We start from the raw sequence: 21,477 nt of genomic DNA, 5'->3' as shown, positions 1-21,477 counted from the left end.
AATGAAACGAGATATCCAGCTGAAATAGTGAGGTGGAATATAAATAACCATTTTAAAATTTGATGAATTGATGATACACTTATCCTGCGAAAAACAAACAAACAAACAAGGCAGTCCTGGGTTCTTTCTTGTGCCATTCAGTCATAACCTGATTTTTACTCTTTGGACAATTCCTCTATGTGTGGAAGGCTACCTGCCAGTCTTCTGAGCAATTGTTTTAGTGGATAATAAGAAGAAAATGTTATTTAGTAACTCATGAATATTCCCTCAGTATCAAGGAGTTACTCAGCTAGACCTCGTTAGATAAGAATGCTGAACATTATGGATGGAAACAGGAGAACTCTTGATCCTAGGATAATTTTAATTGATGCATACCAGGAAGCTGAAGGCTAGATAAACCTTATTCTTTGTTCTTTAATTTTTTTCTAACTCTTGCAACTTAAAACTGGAAATCTATATTTCAAAACGCCTTGAAAGAAATGATGCTGAGTGTTTTTACTTTATTCTTCCTATTAAACACTTCTAAAAAGTACTAAAATACATTTATTTAACACTATCTTATTTTTACTACCAGTCTGAGTGGGAGCCAAAATAAAGTAGGTTTGCTTTCTTTTACTCTTGACTAGATATTTACATAGCCAGTCTGTTTTAGAGATTTTCCTCATTGAGTTGTTAGGGAAAACAATTAGTTTGTCCCAATGTTATTTATTACACAGAAATGGGAGGAGAGATTGCAGCAAAATCTATAAACTCTGTGAATGTGATTAATTTCTTTCTATTTTTTCCACAATATATTTTCATAACTTCTCTTTAAGTATTGGTTATTTATGAAAGCCACTTGCTTAGTAATTTAAGCATTATGAAGGTATGGAAAGAGAGTATTAATATTGTCCAGCTACTGTTTTCCAATTTAATTTGCTTAACCTGCTCAGTTATTTGGCTAGTTTTCAGTAGACATAAATTAGTCTCATGCTCTCAGGTGCTTCCTGAAAGTGCTTGTCTATGTGCTGACTACAAAGGGAGCCCATGGAGATCAGCTGCCAACTTAGTTGCCTGAATTTACATGATGCAACTGAGCTCCTCTTGAAGTCAAAGGAAAGACTGATTTCAATTTGTCTGACAATATGTTTGTTTACAAATGCTAACTTGTCCCACAGATGATATAAAAATTATTGACGTAGCTACAATAGCCATATAATTCTTCCCAAAGGCAATCAGGAATTCTGGAGACTGCAGGTATACATGTAACAAAAGGCCAGTAGCTACAATCCTGTTTATTAGCTCTCTAACTAAGAGTAAACTATAAAAGTCATAGAAAAATAAGAACTGAAGGAGCCTCAAGAGGTCTAGACTTCCTTCTGCCCCAGGGCAGAGTCAGACTATGACAAATGTTATTCCTGTCATGAACTATTGCTGACAAATGATTGCCTGAGCTGTCCTAAAACAGGTCCCACGATGGAGACTCCACAATTTCCCCAGGCAAATTAATTCAGTCCGTCATTATCCATACTAGTCTTTCAAAGCTTTTTCTGCCTCCTAACTTGAATCCTTCCTGGTGCAGCTTTAACTGCCACCTTTTATACCTAACATGATATGTAGGGAACAGATTATTGCTTTACTTTTTGCAATAGCCTTTTACTTTCTTGATTGACAAATCTCCTTTCATGGGATGATTTTTCAGTAAAAGCAGATGAAAAAAGGGTGGTAAACACCATCTGACATCTCAGTGTCATATGGCAACACCTTTTGAAACCATGGAGTAACAGACTATCACCTCTGCTCCTCTTTTTATGACTAACTACTGGAATGAGTTTTCAGATTCTCTGATGTCTGTTACTGTTCTCTTCTCTCTTAAGTTTTGATGTGTCTGATTTCTATCCCTACACGTTTGTTCTATCCTCTTAGTAGCCCGACATGGTTTCCATTTTCTGTACATCTAAAATGTCAAGTATTGAGGATTCAGACTAGACAAAAAAAAACCCTTTTTCTGTTGATGCTGTGTACTGGTCCAATGTCAAAATGGTGTAAGAGAAACACCTTACATCCCAGACCTGTAAATGGACTTGATCCTGAAGGCTCTGGATTCCCCAGTGTTACTTGACTGGCACTGAGGAGTCCTCCATCCACATAACCCTGAGAATGAGGAGAAAAGGTAAGCCGGCTGGTTCTAGCACATATCAAAACTGAAATCTCTATTTATATTGTTAAAACATGAAAGCAAGTGTGATGGAGGTTTTGAATTCTGTTTTAGAGTTGGATTTCAAAGATTATTTTTTCTTTCCTTAATACAGATGTTATTCTTTCTTTGTAAGCCAGATTTCTTTACAGAAATTGTGAAGGAAGAAACTGTGAAACTGCTAAAGTTGTGCTTAAAAACTTTGCAGAAATTTGTACCAGATTGTTAGCAGAAGTTGTACAAGGGCAGGATCTGACTTGCCCATTGTTAATTAGTTTATTCAAAACAGTTTCTGACTGTTTTGCAGTGATTCTCAATTCTTTCAAGAAATGAAGGATACCATGCTTTCAATACTGAATTGGACAGTATGTTCAGTTAATCTGGTTGTTCACAGAAGTAACCATCTCAGGTTGTAATGTTCTTGTATCTTGAAAACTTAGCTGTAGTAAGCTCACCACAGACCTGAAGAGTGAAATAGTACAGCAGAGAAAAGAGTTTAAGGCAGCATGATTTCTTGTAGGGTTTAAAAAAATAAGGAATATTGTGTTCATATGAGGCAAAAACAATGCTGGTAGACACAGTTACCTAGACTCAAGCCAAAGGACTGCTGCAGTCATGTCTTGTCCCCGACTACCTGAAATTTGTTTCCATGGGTGATGTTTTTAGACCCTCCATCATGACAGGCAAGATCACCGAAAGCATCAGCCTACTACAGACATCTCTGCAAGCATCACTCCACCAAAGGTGCAAAACAAGTATATACAGCATCTCTAGAATGTTTGCCACAGCCAGAACCATCCTTAGTCCTGGCAGCTGGCAAAACCATATTTGTGAAGGCAGGTTTTCTACCCAGATTTTGATTTCTAAATAGCATTGGTTTTGGTTTATCAGCTTGAAGTCAGCCCTAGACATTAACAGGGCAGTCTAACACTTGTTTTACATTCAGGGGTATATCAATTGATGCCTGAGTCATAGATATTTGTCAGTAATGAAAGGCACGGAGATGCCTCAGAGAAACAGAGAAAATCTTGAACACTAAATTTGAATAGAAGTGTTAAAGATGCAATCTTAATTGTAGTACTGCATTTAGATGCCTGAATGGTAGCAAAGTTGGCATGAATCACAGTGACAAAGGCAGAAATGTCATAACAGAGGAGAAAATGTAGGCCAAGAGACTTGCAACAGGTTGCTACCTGGAGGGGAAATAAAGCAGCGGAACGATTTACAGGGCACTGTCTTATTAGAGCTTGATACGTTGTAGTGAAGCATGGATATTTATTTTCTATGTACAAGGTTTACCTTGCAATGTCATTTGAATAAAGTATCCTTTTATTTAGCTTCTCCAGGTTTGTTGCATAGTGCTATTAGTCGGCATGCCTATGCCAGGATTTATCTTCACTATTTGAAAATTGACTGCATTGAGTGCTGAATCCAGCCTTGGGCAGGAGCAGCTTCTGGGACCTACCAAGTTGAGCTTTGTGAGAGTTTGTGTCCTCTTCTTTACCAGTTGTGCAGAAAAGATGAATTCTCTGACTGTCACACTTTGAAATATACAGAGCAATCTTGATGGTCAGATCTATGTGACAAGTCCTTCCGGTTTACTGTGAATTTAAGCTGTGCACTGAGACCTTCAGATAAATAGGATTTTACTGTAAATAAATAAGACATTGCTGTCATTGAGCAGTTTCAGCTACTTATCTTGCTAAAAGCCATCAGTCTTACGTTGAATTCATTTCAAGCAATAAGCTTTTTCCATCTCGGTTTTTATCTTCCCATTGGGCAACCTTTTATTATAAATTCTTATTGCAAGAACTATAAGCTGGCAATGTGTCACAAGTGAATGAAAACTGATGAGATCTGAATGAGAATAAGCTGGGTGTCTCAATTAAAGTTTGATTTTAATAGCACTCTTCTGGTAACTTTTTCAAAAGCAGTATGTTAGCATTAAACAAAATTGGCAGAGTCTATCAAAAAAGCAGATTATTCATCTCTCCGTGTACATCACCAGGGCACAATAGAGATGTATAGGATGGTAGAGATGAACAAATGTAAGTGTGCATGTTCACGGAGACTGTCAAAACTCATATTTTCCATAAAATCAGCTAAACCAGTTAAAAAAGGTTCCTGATCACACTTCTGTGCCTTTACTGAGTGCATAGCTAGGGCTGTAGTTTGAGTACAAATAATGAAATTCATATCAACTAAAGTATGCAGGTTTCTATTCACAAGATAGGATGCACACGTGTTGTTTATTAATTTATTTTCCCATAGTTTCTCCAAGTTTTATTAAATTCTCAGCTTTTTTTTTTTTTTTTTAAAGACATTACTTATGAGTATATGTAAAGACAATGTAAAGAGAGCTGACAAGTTAAGTAGCTGTAGAAAGTCTGGGTCCATTTTATGTTTTCGGTACACACTGTCTGTGTAAGTTTAAGACTAAGCATTTATAGGCAGGTTTTCAAAATTATGTAGGCATTCTTTTACAAATGAAAACCTAAAGTTCTTTGCTGCAGTCTCTGCTATTATGGATATATTAAATTTTATAATATTAATGCTTCCAGTCCTTTCGTTTCTGTTGTGATATTAAAGTCATAATGATTGGGGAGTCACATGATGTTACAGTACTAGAAGACATAAAACTAGATAAATAAGAGTCAATAATAATCTTGTGTCTATTTCACTGTAAATCATATTTTCTTTTTATAAACAAGCCATATGATGCTGAAAATAGACATGGTCACCACATTTTCATTGTAAAAATGTTAGTGGCTCCCCTGTAACCAACAACACATGACTAATCCCTAGATATCTCTCACCTTTGGCACTTCTAGACCTTTTTGCAATATTTATTTAAAGTAACAATGTTATTGTTTATCTTAATAAAAGTATTCTGAGTTGTGAAATAAAGAACAAAACTAGAATTCTGCCTTAAAACTAAAGCCTTCAGACACTTCAATTTCTGAAGCAACCACAATGTCAAAATATTAGCGATGTGAGGTTCAAAATATTCAAAGCAAATGAATCTATCTTTTAAAAAATCTTACTTGAATCATAAAATGATGTTTCCTGATAATTCATTTAGAAATGTGCTGTTATCTACCCCACAGCTACTCGGTCACAGAGCTGTGTTTCTGATGATAAATCCAGTTGGAATTTTATTTTTGTTTTGTTTGTTCTGAATACATTAAAAAGTCTTTGTTTCTTACAAATTTAGAAAATTATGCTCTCTGCTGGAAATATTCAAATGGGATTCCCAGCAGTTTGATGTTAAATAGATTCTTCATGTGCAACATCTAACCTAATAGGCTTTTTTATTTGCTTTTAGTAAAGTAAGATTAAGATTAAATGATTGTAATTCAAATAGCAGCACACATATTTCATGTCAACCATTTGTCATTTGATAGACAGATCTACCATAAAAATATCAGATTTCGTGCTAAGGCTTAGTTTAAAACCACATTTTTTTCACAGTAACGTATTGTCTATATTAGCAAATAATTTAAATGCAAATGTATTAACCAATAAGACTGTGTATTTTCATTTTAGAAGGTGACAAGAAGTGCTTTACTGTAACTACCAAATTGGTAAAACTATCAAAAGAAAAGGGATTTGATAATATCTTGACATCTCTTCTATACATCAAAGATGTATAAAATAAGTTGCATACACATGTTGAATTTTTTCCTGCACTCAGACTACCCTGCCAAAAAAAAAATGTGCAAGGGTGAATTTAGTATCCTAAGGACAATAAATAGCATGGTCAGCTAAGAAAAGGCAAAAACTCTATTAAAAGTAGGAAAGGATAGAACTCTGAATAAAATTGATTGCTACACTAGGCACATACACACAGAAAAATACACAGTGAAATTAATGTTTTTTTCACATTTTTAAAAATAATATTTTAAATTATTTCTCTTAGATTTGGTCAGAAAATCTTTGATGACATTTTGCCATTGATGTGAAAATAAATGTGCTTTCTGGCATCATGCTACTTTTTTCCAAGAAATGACTTAGAAGGAAAAAGAGATAGACACAAAATATTCGTCCCATCTTGGCATTAAGGGAGTGAAACATTTTAATGTTAGGTTTGAAATTATTAAGTTCAGTGTTATATAATGCTTTAATGCGGCTGAAACAAAATGCTTTGATTCAAAACCAGTCTTTGAATGCATTTTCTGAAACATACACATTTATGGATTTTTGAAAATGAATTTAAAATCTTTTAGAAAAAGAAATGCTGGCTGAGCTCTGTGTTAGTTAGCTGTACCTTCTGTGTCCTCCCAAATGCTTAAGTATTTTTTGACTCGCTATGCCCTCAATATTTTGAAGATAGATTTTGTTGATCTGTTGAGCAATCAACAAAAACACCTAGAATCCCTCCACACTTCTTACACCCACTCACACCCACATGCACTGTAACAATGTTTTGCCCCAGTTCCGCAGCAACAATAGACACCTTCACTTACAACACACTGAAGAACTGATGATGAGGGAGAATCTTCCTTGTTGAAATATTGGCATCGAGCAGAGAATCGCACCAAAACCTGTTCACATGTATTTATTTGCCCAGCACTATATCATTGGAAGCAAACTCCTGCTTGATCTTTACAAGCTGCTTTTTTCCACATTCCTCAAACACGTCAACGGTGGTGTAGTTCATTCATGCTAGTTTGACAGAAGAAAATGTATATTGGTTTTCCTTATCACATTACAGATCAGCTTCAAATGAACTCAAGGGCATTCTTGGCATTACTTGTGAGCTTAGTGAGAGATAATGGTTTTAAAATCTTCACCAAACCAGCATCCAGAAGATAACACACTTCATAAAACCACTGACTCAGGCTTACCACAGTTTGAATCTTTCTGGCGTTTAAAGTAACTGATGTCATTTTTTCCAACAAAATAACATTTGTACGGTGTTAAAAGTTCATTTTAAAGTACTGTTGATGTAGTTCACTGGAATTTGCCTTAATAGCTTTTGTAATCCCTCAGTGAAAAAACAGATCATTTGCTTTAGTAGATTATTTGGTTTTTTTTCAAATAGAAAGCTGTGGAAGGGATTTAGTTTCCTGACAAAGCAAAAAAGTAAAGTAATTTCATTAACTATGCTAATTTAGATTTCCCTAGGAAAAAAAAATCCCAAACTATAGTTTCCTACATTTTCAATTACAATTAATTTATTTTTGAAATTCTAATTAAATGCCTGAGTAGCAAAAATATTGTGTGGCTTGGTGTTTGTTTGTTTGGGTTTTTTTTAAGAAAGTGTTTATTTTGCCCACTGCATGAAATATGTGTTTTATGCTTTCTAAGTCTGAAGTTAGCAGATTCTATTTCCAAATTTAATTCCTGATACTGGGATTGAAAGGTACATTCCATTACTTAATTTTGAGAACATAATGTTTTTAATATAAAGTTTTGCTTCCATGGTCCTTTCTGGGAGAGAGGAAAAAGAGTAAGAAAGATATCTTGCTTGGACATTTTAGCTAAATGTACTCACAATGTATCAAAGGTAAGTAACCTCCTACTAATCACATTTGAGTTTGGCCTTTTGAATTTCTATGGGGTTACTGCAAATTCATAGCTGTGAGTGATCCTTTATGGGATAATCTCCCATTCCTGGGCAGCAGGCACCAGGATGCAAGACATGCAAAATACCTGCCTTGGAGGGAAAGGCAGTAGGAAATTGCCTCATTACATACAAGTTCTTTGATGGTACTGTTCATAATGTTACTCTTCATGAAATAAAATGTGCTTCTTTAACCCCAATCTGTTGCTAAGGAAGATTTTTGGCAGAGACATTAGATGCACAGAGGATTGTTACACACCATGATCAGAACTTTGTTCATTTCCTCTCTAACACACGGGGAACTGCAAGGGGAAAGGATTATTCACACCTGCACTTCCTTTGTATGTAAGTTTTGAGGAGAGGTTTCTGTAAGAAACAGCAAAAAGAGAAAAAGTGGAGTAAGACTGGAGGGCAAATAAGCTTGATCCATACATGTCAGGCTAAAAGTTCAGCCTCTTGATCTCACAAACACATGTCCTTCAGAGTTTTGTCAGATACAGTAATGTCAGCAGCTGCAGAGAGATACAATACTCATTCATAATTCTACAAAAAAATACTTTGTAGTCTTGAGAACTACAGAAAACGCAACATAAGAACACTTATTAAAAAGCATCTTGCTAACATATCTAGCAAACAAAAAGAAGTTACGGCAATCATTGAAGCTCTGGAGGAGAGTTAAAGCAGTCATGCCTGCTTTTCAAACCGGTGAATCAGTGAGCATGACTTCCTCATATCAACATTGATTCCAGAAATGGAAAAATTTCATTGCCATGTTCAAATTAATACATTATGCACTACTTCTGCCCTTTTTATCAGCCTGCTGCTGGGCCAAAACAGAGTCCCTTCACCTCCCTGAATTTCCATGTCACCTTTTCCTCTGATATAAAAATATATTCTTATTTTTCTTGTGACAGTAAGATGGTTTATATCCATCTAATGAAAATGAGATCTGTATATTAGGCATTTGAAAATTCTCACTGGAAAGCAGAGGGAGATGAGTCTTCTGTTGCCTGATGCAATGATGTTTGACAACATACTTCTTTGTACATCCTTTATGGTTACATGACAACGTCCTGATGGTTGCAAGAAAAAGAAGTTCTATTTGAATATAGTTTAGAATATGTTTTACCTGTTTCAAATTATGTCCTCCTCTTCTGAGGATAAATATAATCTATGAGAAAGTCAAAATTACTTCAAAATCTATGACATTCTGCCAATGTATCCCCTGTAGCATTGAGCAGAATGAGCAGACTGGGTTTTTTTTAAGTGGAAGTTGGACAGTTCTCCATCTTCCATCATGGGAACACAAGGTATTTTGTAGATTTTAAGCAATTGAAACAGGCTCTGCAAACCCTAGTGCCCTTTTACAAGGCAGCATTTAATGAATCCCATACTCTCCTGCCTCTTCGCCTTGCCTCTGAGGAAATCCAGCCTGTGCAAACCAGTACAAACAGGACTGGACTTCAGGTGCGTGATTTTCATCATGAATTATGAAGCCACTTGCCAGTATCGTTGCATCCAGCTTCACTGTCTGCAAAATCACAGAAACTCTGAGATGTAATCTGTTCAGGGGATACATTTGTTAAGATCAATATTGCTAATAATATTCTCAGACACCAATTTTGGGGAAGCATTTTTCTTGTGCGTAGCACCTGTTCTAAATCTAAGACAAGGTGTCAGGGTATGTATACATTCTTGGAGTCTATCTTCTGTTAATCTTGTGGGTAATGACACTTTTTAAAAAATGTTAGAGTTTACTTTCTAAGTGAACTATTGCAGTAGTCCTGCATTCCTGTAGGCTTCCCTGCTCAGAATGCAAACCAATCTGAGTTCGCAAGAGCTATTCATACTTTAATTGATTTCATGAATTCCAATTTGCAAAAGAAGGCGTGTTGGGTCTATATTTGACAGAGTAAAAGCCTTATTTCAGCCCTTAAAAGGCTGCCACAAAAATCAATTTTACAATTGGAAGTTGTAAAATGTGTAAATTTGACTGTCATTTACTTTCTAAAAATCGTATTTGCTATCTTTATGCAGTGAATGGTGAAGAAACCATAAGAGGCTTCAAAGCTACCTGGATGTAAAAGGTAAAGCCCTTATAAAAAATTAAATGGTAGGTAAATTCTTCAACTAGCTGAGGATTGATTCCTGTAATGAAGATAAAGGCCTAATAAGTGATAGTATCAATGGTCCTGGGGATTTAGGATTAGTCTAAGTTGGGGGATTGATTTTATATTGATATTTCCATTATCCTCACAGCTTTTCCTTAAGAATCCATTTCGTGATTCAATGTCTTGCTCAGGCAGAAGGAAGGAGAGATGAAGAAAGCAAAATCAAGTTGATAATGAATACTCATGGCTCCCTGGGAACACGGGAACTGCCAAACTGCCTTTTCCCAGTTTTGCAGATTACTTTGACAGTCCTTTTCTGTTTATGTTGTACAGAGGGATCACTTCATTGCAGCTCACAGAAACAATCCAGTGCTCCTTGATGAGAGCTAAGGTACATCTCTTAGGTGCATTTTCTTTAGTGCTTCATCAGCATTTGTTCTTGTCACCCAGTGGAATAATATGACAGAAACAAATGACAATGTGCTTCCAGCTTGCTAAATATAAAATGGTCTGCTCATAGCTAAGAGAACTCTGGTTTTGTTTTTCAAAGTGCTCTGTGGAAAATTAAATGCTAGTGACAGACAACATTCCTTCAACTATTTTCAGATTTAATGTAGACCTCACAGACCTCCTGGGAAAAGAAAATAAATCTTTCTATTTCTTTTTTTAAGAACATATTTATGATCTTTTTAGCCTCTTCATACAAAAAACAGTGTCAGATACAAATAGAATTCATATCATATGAAATAGATAACTCCCTATCATGGATATAGAAAAAGAAGGAGCAATGCCATAAAAATAAGTCCTCAGAAATATGAAACAAGGAAGACTGTGCACTGGAAAAAAAAAAAAAAAAAAAAAAGAAAAGTGTAGCAGTGATTACCATCATGATTGTATTCACAGTGTAGGTTGCCTTTCACTAGTAAAAAATTGGAAAAGAGCAAGCTAATATTTGTGATTTACATGTAAAGGCTTTATACAAAACAGTCATGTAATTAATACCTTAAGGAATACATCATCAAAAATACTTTGATTAGATAACAGCAGAGTTTTTATCATACAGGGGCTACTAATTTTTATTATCTGCTACCAAAAGAATAACAAAAATATATTTAATAGCAGTTTGTTTATTTATTTCCTCAAATTCTTGAAGTTTCTTTTAAGAAAATTCTTATGGAATTTAATTGGGAGTTAAATCAATGGGGTTTAATGGCAACAAAACATGGTTATTGTAGCTTCCCCAGAAGTGGTAGAGACATGCTTAAAATTATTTTTATTTGAAGATCATTAAAAATGTAGTGAAGAATGCTTACCTTTTGAGTGAAATTTGACATTTCCCATGGAAGTTGTGTTCCTGGTATAGATTTCTGCTAGATTGTTTTTCATGTGTAAAAAGATTACATTTCTCATTGTAAGACTGTAAAAAATATTTTAGGGAAAGGATGAGACTGGGTGAATTTGGAACCCACAAGTAATTTATCTTTTCCACTTCTGAAAAGTAATTCATACTGCCAAAAAATACCACAGAAGTCTGATGGAGACTTCCTAGATGCTAATTTGTTAATATGGAAAAATTCAGCCTACTTCCTATTTGTCATTTATCCTGACATAATCACCACTGGAAACTAGGCTGTCATGGGTAATGCTAAAATGGATAATGTAGCTAGAACATTAAAAAAAATATATTTACTTTTGAAAAACAGCTGTATTCTGGGTTAGGTGTTGTTTTGTTATTTGAGAGAAAGCATCAGACAGCTGACAGACTAAAACGAAACAGTGACTGTGACCACTGCCTTCAGCCAACCTTTTCCCTGGGAGATGTTTCACAATAAGGAGAGGCTATCTGTCTCCTTAACTGTTTGCTAGCATTTGGGAGTCAGAAAAGAGGCACGTAATGGCTTCTAGATTTTCTCGCTGCCAGAAGATTTTGTAAAATGTTCCAATTCCCCTAAAGGAGATGAAGAAGGAAAAGTGGCCATTCTCTTTAATTCACAGTGTGAGCTGTCAGGGTGACCTGTGCTGTTCTTGTCAGCTCCCTGTGCATGTGTGTGCAAAAAGCAGTACACTTGTTCCATCAGAGACCCAAACACAGGGACCATAACATCTGTGCTTTACCAGAAGACTCCAGCATAAATCCTGTTTTACGCTATACTGACATAGGTTTGGTGGAAAGAAACCAGATTTATTGTATAGAAAACATCTCCTATTGTGGTCATCCCAGCAAAGTGTTAAGACAAAATTGCCAAGACAAGGCACTACAAAAACATTTAACCACAGTAATAAAAATTTCATATGGTTTCTAATTCCCCTTTTACACAACAAGTAAATTATATTACATTTTCATGCTGGTCTGGATGTTCACTTTCCCTCACTATGCCCAGGGCACTGGGTGGCCCCATGCTTGCTAACCCTCTCTTGTTGCCATTCTGCCAGCCTATACACCTGTACACAGGTTATGTAGCTAACCTACAGGCTGTCAGGTGATGCTCTTCTTACTCTGAGCTTAATCAGGAGGCATAGCCAGATCTGAATATAGGAGTGCATTTCAGTTATTTATCAGAAACTAATAGCCTTTTAATCACAGAAATGTACACTCATTCTCAGTGTTTTGTAAACTCTGGTTTCATAACTATTAATTTAAAAGTCGTATAGCACTAATTTATGCGTAACTGTCTTACATAAAGTCAGACTTTCTACAGAAAACATGCAATAGTTCTGGAGAAAATAAAAACTTGTCATTCTATTCCAGTCACATCAGCTGGCAATTTATCTGTAAATATGTCTCAAAACAGGATCCCCAGTGCTCAAGATGTTTCATTCTTCCACTGATTTTTTTTCTCACCTCAGCAGTGATCTCTCCCCAGGTTTGACTTTAATGGACAATAAGTTGATGTGGAGAGAGACTAAGCATAATTAAGTTCTGCATTTTTAACAGTTTTTCCTTCATATCTTCTCTTCCAAACCATTATTTTTCATTTGTGGTGATTTTCCATTTCATTGCTGTCTGGCAGCAATTTGAACATTATCAGAGATAAGAGCGAAAGGTTTTTCTTGTGATAGTTCCATGAAGCCAAACACTGACTCATTCCTTCTGTATATCAAAGTCTGAAATAGATCAAATAAAAACAGTCAGAGAAATATTTCACTCTCTCTTTTCTCCCCTCTTGGAGACACTGATGTATGTCTCTTGAGGAAAAAAATGTCCTGCTCTCCCGTTCATGCTGCTGACACATTGGCCTTGTCACTGCACAGTGACTGATAATAATAATGGTTGAAATCACTTTCAGATACACTCATGACCAAATGTGGTCTTAACTGAGCTTGAAACAATGCTCATGCTGTAATTGCTAGAAGAAAATTGTCTTCATGGTTTCTGCTGTTTCTACGTTTCTTTTTTTTTTAATGTCCCTGTCCAAACTGTGCAAGACTATACTAGACCCAATCATGTCAGAAAATTAGTGTCTAATGCAGATTTATCTGCCATTTTGATATGCTGAGATATATCTGTGTATCTATAGATAGTTGTATCTATGGATATAGTTAGATAGTTGTATTTCAGATTTTCTCTAATCTTTAGAAAACAACCCAGTATTTGAGCCTTTACAAGGTCCCATGGTTGTTTTCTGAGTAAACCCTACCAGGCCCAGATATATTTTGTGTCTTTGATAGTTGCAGCCTTGCTAGAGTGCTGGTTACTATGCATACAGAGGCTTTAGTAAAGCATTAAGGTAGGTCGCCAGCAGCTGGGACCGATAGAGTACCAGACAAAACAAGACTGTTTAGGAGGGCTGGAGGTTGGTAAAGGTGCATAGTCTTGGAGACTGTTATGTAGAGGATATCAAGACAACTCTGAGCAAACAGAATTTTAAGATACTATTAGCATGAAAGGAAACCTTTTAAACAGCAGCTGAAGTGCCAAATCCTGAACAGATACGCGGTTAGAAATGCCCCTTACTCAGTCTTAATAATAATGCCAGAGAATAAGGGTGCTTTTGCTTTTGAAAAAGTGGACAGAGATAGAAACTTGAGGTTCAACTCCTTTCGGGTACATGTCTCACTTCTGAATGTGATTTAATGGTGCTTTTCTAACAGCAAAATGAAAATAACAGTACTCGGTCTTCAATTTAAAACGGGAACTTGTTGTTAAATGAACTGGAAAGCCTGTCTCTTAAGAGGTGGCTTGAAGAGTTTGGTTTAGTCAGAAGAGCAAAAGAAAGGCTGAGAGAGAATATGACTGCTGTATGTGAATAGCTTTCTGGGCTAAACTGCAAAATGTGGAAAAAAGGCTTAAGTGATTATGTTATACTGGTACAAGAGCACCTGGGCACTGGAGTGAAATAGATTCAGGCTGGAAATGGCCTAGCCTTTATAGCACTGAGGTTGTGGAACAACGTTCCAGTAGGAGGAGTAATAAAAGATTTCATTGGCTCTTAGACGGAATTTGACTGATTTATGAAAAGGAGAGTAGAACATAATTTTTCATCATGACAAAGAATGGCATTTGCAAACTTTTCAATTCTTGTACCTCTGGCAGAGCAGTGCAGAGAAGCACTTGCCGGACATCTCATAAGGAAGCCTTTGTCATCACCCTCTGTGATATTGCTGTTTTGGGGACAAACAAAATGCTTCTATTTCTAGTGCTGTTAACCTGACATATTTTATGGATACTAAACTGTGCTTAAAATAAAACAGCATATGCAGAGCTGAGATCAGCTGTTATTCCAATTGCTTATGAGATGAAGAGGTAACTGTAGCCCTGGAGATACAAATATCCAGGAGGCACAAGAAGCCATGAAGTTAAAATTAAAAATAGCACGCCATTGAAGTCTGATGAAGTTGTAACAGGTTTACAGCCATTTCTTCAGTAGTCTGCCTTTGCTTTACAAGCCTTAGTGTGCCATTAAATTCACTATGAAAAGCAAGTTGGAAAAAAAATGAGCAAATTCATGTCAATAAATATATGGGGAATTAAAATTGTTCCTTGTGTGGAGCCAAAGGATTTGGATAATAGCAATATTAATCATTTTCTTATTCTGCCTTCTTCGTTTCCAGGAAGCATATGAATGTGGTCTTATTTTGATGAAACATTTGCTGTCAGTAGAAAATTTAAAGAAAACAGATTAGCATTATGTACTGCAAACCCTATTTTTTTCAGTGGTTTTATACCTTAAAAATATTACTGAGTTAAAAACAAATCAGTTTAAATTCCCAGACAGTATGGTAAGGCCCAGATTGAAGAGAATCATTAAGTCAAAGCTTTTCTATTAACTCAGACATACAAAATTAAATTTTGTCCATACCAAAGCTACTATATATTTTGCTATTGGGACATACCAGTTTTTCTAATATACAAACAGAAGAACTGAAGAAAACAAGAAGGAACAGTCCCACTCCATTGCAAAGTGAACAGAGGATAGGTTGCTTTTCGGTATTAATAGAAGTTGAAAGAAAGAGAGAAAAAAAACCCAACCAAACAAAACAACCCCAAACCTATGTTCTGTGGTCCCAGTTTGTTCTTGCCTAAGCATGGGGATTTGCCCTGGGACCTTAATGTGCCTGGCAATTTTTCAGCTTGACTTCAATATTCGCTTAAATCACTGAAATAATTAATTTTAAGAAATTCTTTATGCTTTATTTTTGCTGCAAGAGATTTTACTAGACAGGTTTAGTGAACCTTACCAAGCTTTAGTTTTCAAGAAGAAAATGGCAGTCTGCAAGCAAGGCTTTGCTGTATATCACAGACATTTTTCACTGGTACTTGACAAATGAGAGTGGAACTGAAGGAGGCTTAAGAAACGGAGGTTTTTGAAGACATATGGCTAATTGATAATCCAATTTGCTCATGCTCAAGAGAGATTTTCATCAGCTAGTCACTTTTTTGCACAAAGCTTGTCATATTTTAAGCCAAAAGATTCCCAAGGAAGATAACTCATTTATCTTATTTTATATTACTTTATTGATTTTATGCTCTGCCATATCAAATGATATGATTACAGTTTTGAAAAGTATCATAGCTCTGTGGCTTGAAAAAAAAATTCTTGAATGTCCTCCAAAAACAAGATAAAGTACACTGTTGAAATTATATCTGTTGTAAAAGATTTCTGGTGGCAAGAGATTATTTAAGTTAGCAAGCAATTTAGCAAAATTAGGGTAGAATTACAGTGAACATCTACATTAAATTAGTGTGGAATTGTGTGTTATAACTAGGGTTGCAAAACTGCTTTATGTCCTCACAGTTTTGACCCTTTGGATGATCACTTACTGTTATGAGAGTACAGTTAAGACAATGCGGTGTCCTTGTGTGAAACCTGCTCTGAAATGGGAGGACAACGCTTCCTGTTAGTATTCTTCACCTATTATTAGTTTCCACATTTCTAGGAATGAAAAGTTATGATGAATGGAGGTCCATGAGGTGATACTCCACTGCGTAAAAGCCACAAAGCAGTTAGTATCACCTAAAGTATGATGGGTCTTTGGCAATTGACCTTATTACCATCTTCAGAGGCGAACACAGCTGAAAGTGGGTTGGGGAATCCTGTGGGTGAGGGTGTTTGTGACACCTGAGTGGGGTAGCTGCAGTCCATGGAGCTGTCTCTCGTCCAGAAGAGTGAGAGGGGAAAGAGTCATACTGAAAGACTGTCAATGTGGCTCTCTTTGCTGGGAAGGTTATTAAACAGTATTGATTAAAAGTATTTCTGTATCCCTTGAAATAATGTTGATTTCAAATTCCTAAAGCAGCTAGGGTTCATGACAGACACACAGTAAATCTGGGGTTCATGGTGATATTTTCTTATTTATAAACAACACAGATGTTCACAGATAGACCTGAAATTACATTATGTGATGTAATACTTGTGTCTGTATTTCATTTCATTCCTGAGGGCAATTAAAGAACTTTGGATAGCTCTGCAATACAAAACAGAAAACTGACCCGCATGACTTTTACAAGTATATGCCAGAAACAGATTTCAGACCGAAAAACAAAGCAACAACAAACCATAAAACATTTTGGGGAGAATGGATTGAAAACCTGGTGTTCTTACAAAAATGAAGCAGTTCTATCTTGTAGAGTGAAAGATGTAAATCCAAGGCTTTGCCATGATTATGAAGCATATTTAAAATAGTCACATCTTGTGTTCACTGTAAGACAGGACCCCAGATCAGGAGACAGCTGTGATATAACAGGCTGCCTGGAAAGAGATAATTTAGTCACGTAGATTATGGGTTTGTGCTGTGCCATGACTCCCAGATGGCAATATAGCCATACAGAGCTTTTTGCTTATGGCATGCTATTGGTTGGCATCACATTTAACAAAACTGCAATCGCCTTTTAAGTTCAATATGCACAATTTCTTCATTGTTTGTTCTCAGACATGGAAACTTACAAATTTTCAATGCAGTATAGATGGTCATTTAATGTGAAGTTAATGTTTTAGTTGATATAGTTAGCTATGTATCCCCACTAAGTGACAATTAGCCAGCATATTGCGTACATGGTGACTTCCAGTGTTTGCTGCGAATGATAACTAATAATAAGGAGGAGTAAATTACTGCCTCTGTCTCCTTGAAAGATTCTGTTTGATACAACAGACATGAGGAGTAGAAGATGAATTTTAATATATCTACCTGAACAGTAACAATAATTGAATAAATGATTTCTTTGTATTGGAAGGATCAATTCTGTAATGAAGGAAAACCTTTCTACATTACTTATTGATCTTCTCAGGGAGTTTGTGCACCAAAAATAAAAAGTTTTTGTTACAAATTTTCTTCAGTTGCTTTTACTCTTTACTGGAGAATATTTTTTCCTCAAATCCTTATTTTTTCTTGGCTGATCAACAAGTAACACAGTCTATAAAAAAAACCCCAAACAAACCAACAAAACAAAAAACAAAACAAAACAAAAAGAAAAAACCCAGAACAAACCAAAAAAAGCCAAACCACTGATACACTTAAATCATCATTTCTATTGTATCTATTATCTTTTCTATAGAAAACTATTTTATGCAAAACCAAACATTTCTTAAGTACAAAGTTTGCTTGGTGGGAAAAATCCTTACAATCTGCCTTTTTGGAAATGTAAGTTTTTTGATGGAAATCTTTTCTAATTCTGGTCTTTTAGTCAAAAAGAACAGATGCCTTCAAAAATATTTTTACTTCTGCACAGGAAAATATGACCTAAAAGGAAATGATTGAAGCTCAGTGCAAGAGTTCCACCAGTGGTACCTTAGTGTTATATCTTTCTAGGATAATTACAGTGATGATGCTGACTTAATCAGAACTAAATTTAACTTGAGATGTTATGTTTCAAATAGCAGAATACAAGATAGATCTCAGGCAAGGCTCTTTGCATATTAATACACAATTTAGGAGCAACAACTTTTCTATAAATGTGCCTTTTAGAAGTTAGCAAAACACAAGCTCAGAAAGTACTTAGCTCTCTACTTTCTATTCTGTCTTTGAAATGTACAAAGTATTGTAGCATATAAAATGTGAAATGAATCTGTGTTATTTGGGGGATAGTACGTAATGACTCTAAAATAGAAAAACTAGTACTGAAAATGGGAAAAAACCCAGTAACATGGGTCTATTAGGTCGACTTCCACACTCTGCAAAGTCTTAGAAATCATTTTGTAACAAAGAAAATGATGTAGGCAACTGGGAAGTGGTAAAGTGGGATAAACTGCAATATTGACTATCAAAGGTAAAATGTGTCTAACTAATCTTATGTTATTTCTGCTAAAATGACTAATTTCTTCAATGGGATTAATTTACTGGGTTTCAGCTGTCTTGATTTAAGTAATTCTTTTGCTATAATGTTCTATATGAAATTATTATTTAAGGTGGAAATTACAGGGATTAATAAAAGAATTAGGAATTGTATGAGAAACTGGCTGAAGAGGCTATCATAGGTTATGGCAAAGGCCAATTATCAGGAATAATATCCCTCAGAAGTCAGTTCTGGTATTGTCACTATTTCATACATTCATTAGAAACTTCAGAATATGAACTAAAACACATGCCTATGACTTTTTGATCTGGGAGTCCCTGACAGTGCCAAGCAGGCCCAGAACATTGCTGGGAGGGTGAGATGTCCTTTCCAGCTGAAGATTTTGAAAATTAATGGCACAAAGTGCAAAAATCTGAAAGTGTAAGCACTTCTATTCTGAAGTAGAAATCAACTAGCTAGAAATAGAGGAGGCAAAAGAGAACTACCTGCTTTGACCGATCATGTAACAGCTATGAACCATCAGCATGAAACAGCTTAGAACAAGTCCCATTAATTGCAATGATGAAGTAGGTGAAATATTTTTAGGGTCAGATGTGGGAACTATCATTCTACAAGACATTGGTAAAACTTCATCTAGAGCATGGTGATCTGACTTACCAGAGTAATTTGTAAAAAATTCTAAAAGAGGTTAGTAAAATCATCAGAACACTGAAATAACTGTATTGTGAAAAAAAATACTAAGAGATTGGTTTATTCAGCCCAGTTTGACAAAATTAAGATTAAGAAACTATATGATGATTCTTCATATTTGAGCAACTATCAGGGAAACAAAACAATTACTGAAATAAAATTAATGTTGTAGAAAATCAGATGTTTACACATCAGTTGAGAATTAGCTGTGAATGAAAGGTTGAATATGACTCCTAGATGTTGATAGAGTAAAATTTTGAAAAGCTAGTAGTGGCAACCAGTGATTTCTGATTTTCTTTCTTTCTTTTTTTTTTTTTTTTTTTTTAGTTTTACTCATAAGCTTATGGAAAAGAATATGTAATTAAAGGTGCATTTAAATATAGACATTAGATTCAGTAAATCAAATTTCTGACATGAAACTACAGTCATCTCATGTTAGTATCTCCAAGGGGATCTGAAAGAAGACTAATTTATTGTCTTTCTGTATTTATAAGACTTTTTTGTTTCAGAGTTTCTGATGGTCACCTCTGTGGACCAGCAATGCCCTTCCGACCCTGGAGCATCACCTTGCCCTTCAGCTTTGTCGGTTGTGCTTTGCTTTCCTGGGAAACACAGGAGAGGCTACAGCTGGGGGCAGGAAATAGAGGAAACTTATTCCCCTATGCACACTGCATTTTCTCAGCTGTCTGATGTTTACATGCCCTGCTCATACAGTCATGACTACACCAAACAGGGGAAAAAAAAAAAAAAAAAAGTGTTAAAATGGAACAATGGAGATACATTTAGAAGGGAGAACTGGGATTATTCTTCTTTCCTAGTGTAAGACATGATTTGTATTCAAGGGTCATATGCAAATTTTATTTAACAAATCCTTGCTGTTACAGAGGGCATTGAAGAGTGGTTGAACATGCCCCTGAATCCATATGATACTTTCCTATGTTAGACAACAGCCGCAGATTTTGATCTTTTTTTGCAGGAGCTTCGTTAGTGAACTTGGATCTTGGAAAGCATTTTGTGGCCAGTGATTTCTATGATATTTTGTGGACTTTCTGAGATAGCCATCTATTACGTGACTACCTGCAATGGTAGAGATCTGTGATTGAGGACTCAAGTATCCCCTTTCCATTTTAGGGCATTTTCATTTCTGCTTTAGAGAGAGACGAACTTACATTTAGGTTCATGAACCTTAAAATTGCAGTAGTGGAATCCAGCTCCCTTAGTGTCTTGTAACCTTTTACTCTTCTTTCAAGGAACTTTCAAGAGTCTAGAGCAGGTCAGAGCAATACCTAGTGGAAATTTCTAAGCAAATTGTAGTTCATGTGTCAATTTGGTATGGTGACTATGGTACTATCAACTAGGTACATACTCATTTATGCAGTTAGATATGTAAAATCTTACAAGATTTTTTTTCTTCTTCTGAGAAATCTTACTCTTCACAGAGCAGTTCAATCCCAAATGCCACAGATACCTCCAGAAAGACACCCTATACTAAGACACTGCTGCCTCTCTACACTTAAATACAGGGTGGATGCCAGACTCAAGGGTTAGGTTAGATGACTTAGACTTCCGTGTCTCACTTTCAGTTGCAGCAATTCAAACCCTGAATAAACACCAGTGTTAAAAGTAAATCTCAGTACAGAGGCCAACGCGTCCAGTGTACCAAGCCAGCAACATCATTGAATCCACCACTTAGTAAACAATATTGGATAGTTTATTATAAAAACTCCAATTATATTTTGTATTTTTATATACACATTTATTTATAAACTATACTCACACTGTACCTAAAAGGTAATGTAATAGCAAATAATAAGCATGGTATATACAGAAAATGCTAGTATACCATATCACACTGTGTTGTATTCCTGTAACAATGCGAATGGAATTTTTTCAATGATAAAAAAGTACTTTTAAAGCATTAAAGCAATCCATTTATTAAGCACTCAGCACATACGTTTACTGGTTCAAACTTTTAGTTAAAAGTAGGTTGTGCAAATAAAGAATTAAAATTAAAATACCTGTATATTCCATAAATGGAGGTTATTATCATTGTTACTAATTTTTATCTCTGTACCCAGCCTTTAATTTTGAAAATCCATTGGCTGAAGTAACAGTAAGGTGTCTGTGAGCTAGACTTTGAGGGGGAAACTGCTAAATATTTTTTTTTTATTTTAATATTAATTATCTACATGTTTTGTGGCAA

Source organism: Falco biarmicus, chromosome 5 (genome assembly GCF_023638135.1).
Source record: "Falco biarmicus isolate bFalBia1 chromosome 5, bFalBia1.pri, whole genome shotgun sequence".
Taxonomy (NCBI): Eukaryota; Metazoa; Chordata; class Aves; order Falconiformes; family Falconidae; genus Falco; species Falco biarmicus.
The sequence above is the reverse complement of the archived record's forward strand: the minus strand, read 5'-3'. Positions refer to the sequence as shown.